Below are 3,370 nucleotides of genomic sequence, written 5' to 3' on the forward strand. Positions count from 1 at the left end.
TAGGTAACGATTTTTTTGTATATAACAATATAGAATACACACAACTCACTTTGTTGACATTAGCCGGCCGGAGTGGGCGAGCGGTTCTAGGCGTTACAGTCTGGAACCGCGCGACCGCAGGTTCGAATCCTGCCTCGGGCATGGATGTGTGTGGTGTCCTTAGGTTAGTTAGGTTTAAGTAGTTCTAAGTTCTAGGGGACTGATGACGTCAGAAGTTAAATCCAATAGTGCTAAGAGCCATTTGAACCATTTTTTGTTGACATTACTGGTGCAACTTACAGGAAACGTATCTTCGACGACGGGGGTGGTTTCGTGTTCCTACTCGCTTTGTGCAAGGCACAGTGGACCCTCCGACAGTTTATCACTTAAAATTCATATTCTATAATATGGAAGAGTAACTATGAAAGGAACCAAATTAGTTCACCAGTGGTATTCTCTGTTGACAACTGTGATTCCCACTTTATTCTTCGCCCTCTACTTGCGTTCAGTATAGCTCGGTTCCGTCTCGTTTTATGTTCCCATCAGTTACATAATAACGGTGATACACAACAGTATGGATAGAGTTACTGATTTGGAGTTGGCCAATATGCACGTCGTGTATGGGTTCATTGCTTCAATGGAAGAACGACAGAATGCCACTGCAGTGTAAGTTTTGAGGGGAACGGGGAGTGGGATTCAGATTGGGGGTTGTGCAGGCGTGGGCTTACTGTGACAAAAAATTTTTATTAAACCAAAAATATCATACATAACAATTAACAAAATAACAGTTTGACAAACTTAATTTAAATATGTGTTCCAATTACAGTTCATGAACTATGGGGATTCTAACACAATAAATGAATTAAGACTTTTTTCAGATAATAAGGAAAAAATTTGAAATTAAGTGCAAATTCAGTAATATTAAATTTGGGGTAAGAAAAACATGAACAGGTTACAATATGCAATAATCATAAAACGAAAACAGCCTGCAAACAGAATCCCCTAACACAAACAATAAGTCAGAAAATCAGCCCTCAAATTTAATTCAGGTTTCATACATTTACATTTAGACTAATTACTAGATCTACTAACAGTTACCTTCACCAGCTACTTACTATTCGCAGTACTACTACCAACCAACTAAAATACTACCTCCACAAAGTTACAATACTACTCTCTGTACAACAGCATATACAATAATAATAACAATGATAATAATGACAGATGCGATTAACAAAACTCTGGCTTCGAGAGAAATGTTTAGCCGATTTGTAAGCAGGCATAGTAACTTCGACAGCACATGTGCACACTATCCTTCTCTATAGCAAATGCCTGAAACTCAGCGCCCCTCACTTGTGCCCTTCACTGTGCACTAAATAGCATATGAACAGTATGAGTCAACATTCCACTAAGCACACCACTAAAGCATACCATTAGTGCTCCTCTCGTAATACCGAAGCTCCTGTCCACGTATATGGCCCAGGAAAGACATTAACCACCCTCCTGCCTATCTCCACACACTACAGCTACGGCCCACGTCGATCATCAGTGGAGTCCATACCGAGGTCATCGGCACAGCAAATCCTCAGTAGACTTCGTGTTCCTTGGTTGTCCACTGACTGACCTTGTTCATTCCTCCGTCCTCACACCTTGGCCCCCGTGGTGCTCGTATTGATACCCGTACAGACAGATCACCCTCTGGTGGCGCACCACCTCGAACATCTGCCAAAACTTCTCTCTGGCTGTAAGCAAAACAAACATGCCACTTGTCCTCCTAAACTCTTGTCTGCTTGTACACCAACTGGATGAAGGGAGCACCCATATACAGAAACAGGATAAACAACATAAACAAGTTGCGGTAATATCACGAGGCTGCACATATTAGAACATATCTCATTGAGTATATGCCGATTTCACTTCTGAGATTTCAGCCCTACATTCCCTGCCATAAAAATGTCCTTAATTAAAACAGAGCCTGAAATGACAAACTGAATAATTTTAAAAGGTCCCTTAATGTGTGACAGGAGCTGTCCCATCAGCTGCAATCTCCTCACGTACACTCAGAACCCCCCCCCCCCCAACTCTAAACGCATTAGGTCGTCTAATGCGATGGTAATCCTTAGCCCCTTGCTCATGGCCCACCAAGCTTTTTCTTCACACCCTACACCATATTTGTCTGATCTCCTTCAGGGATAACTTACAAAAGAAAAAAAAATCTCCCGAACAGGCCATGAAGGCCCAACGGTACCGACCGGCTGCCGTGTCATCCTCAGCCCATAGGGTCACTGGATACGGATGAGCATGTGGTCAGTACACCGCTTTCCCAGCCGTATGTCAGTTTCTGAGACGGGAGTCGCTACTTTTAGTCAAGTAGCTCCTCAGTTTGCCTCACAAGTACTGAGTGCACCCCGCTTTCCAACAGCGCTCGGTACACCGGATGGTCACCCATCCAAGTGCTAGCCCAGCCCGACAGCGCTTAACTTCGGTGATCTGACGGGAACTGGTGTTACCATTGCGGCAAGGTCGTTGGCGGGAATAACCTACTCGGCGACTAATTCTAAGTCTACCACAGACTATGGGGAGTTAATTCTAAATAAAAAAAATGAATGCCGCCAACGGTCATTATGCGTCTCAAGCCTGGCTGTGTTAAAGGCAAACATTAACCAGAGTGTTGTTCCGACATTTGTTGTCAAAATGATAATAAGCAATCAAGATCGCCCTCAAATTTCGGTTCACTCTTTCCAGAAACGAAGGGTTCAGGTGGTACCACCCGCTATAGAATACCTGATTCCCAATCCAGTAGAGACTACTTGAAGACTCTGGAGGTAAATGCTGGGGCATTATCAGAAACTAACACTCTGCAACGACCAAAGGTAACGAAAATTCTCTTCAGCCAGTGTCCATGTGCCTGCTGCCCTTGATCTGGGAAACGGACCCACGAAATCGATATACAATGTCTACATGTAGTTTCTGTTCGTTTAGAAGCGAGTAACAGGTGCTCAGTGTCTTCTAGGGTTGACTGGTGGAACATGTTTTCCGTGCTCACACCATTGCCATAATACCACCGTCGGTGACGTTTCACACGAATGCCCCGTGGACCATGGTACACGTTTTATAAATTCCTGGATGTCCCTTCGCCGCACCCCCACCCTCCCCCCTTCACAACCGATACTGGTGAGAATAGTCGAATAACATGGATACAACTTTTGCGGGCTGAACATGGGCTAATAACTTCCGCTCACACTGTTCTCTGTTTAATTGCCCATAAGAACGCATCCTCTTCCTGATACGTGGCAATACTCTTCAACAGTGCTAGGAAATCCCTCAAAACATGATTCACTCCCAGTTGCTTACTATCCAGATCTGGTCCATTCACTACATTTTCTTCTTA

At 43.9% G+C, this 3,370-nt stretch overlaps 1 pseudogene; it reads right to left on the bottom strand.

Moving 5' to 3' along the window:
• Positions 1 to 2,392: 2,392 nt before the first annotated feature.
• Positions 2,393 to 2,510, bottom strand: LOC126237550 (5S ribosomal RNA; annotated as a pseudogene).
• Between the last annotated feature and the right edge of the window lie 860 nt (positions 2,511 to 3,370).

The sequence above is a fragment of the Schistocerca nitens genome, chromosome 2 (genome assembly GCF_023898315.1).
Source record: "Schistocerca nitens isolate TAMUIC-IGC-003100 chromosome 2, iqSchNite1.1, whole genome shotgun sequence".
In the NCBI taxonomy this organism is placed as follows: Eukaryota; Metazoa; Arthropoda; class Insecta; order Orthoptera; family Acrididae; genus Schistocerca; species Schistocerca nitens.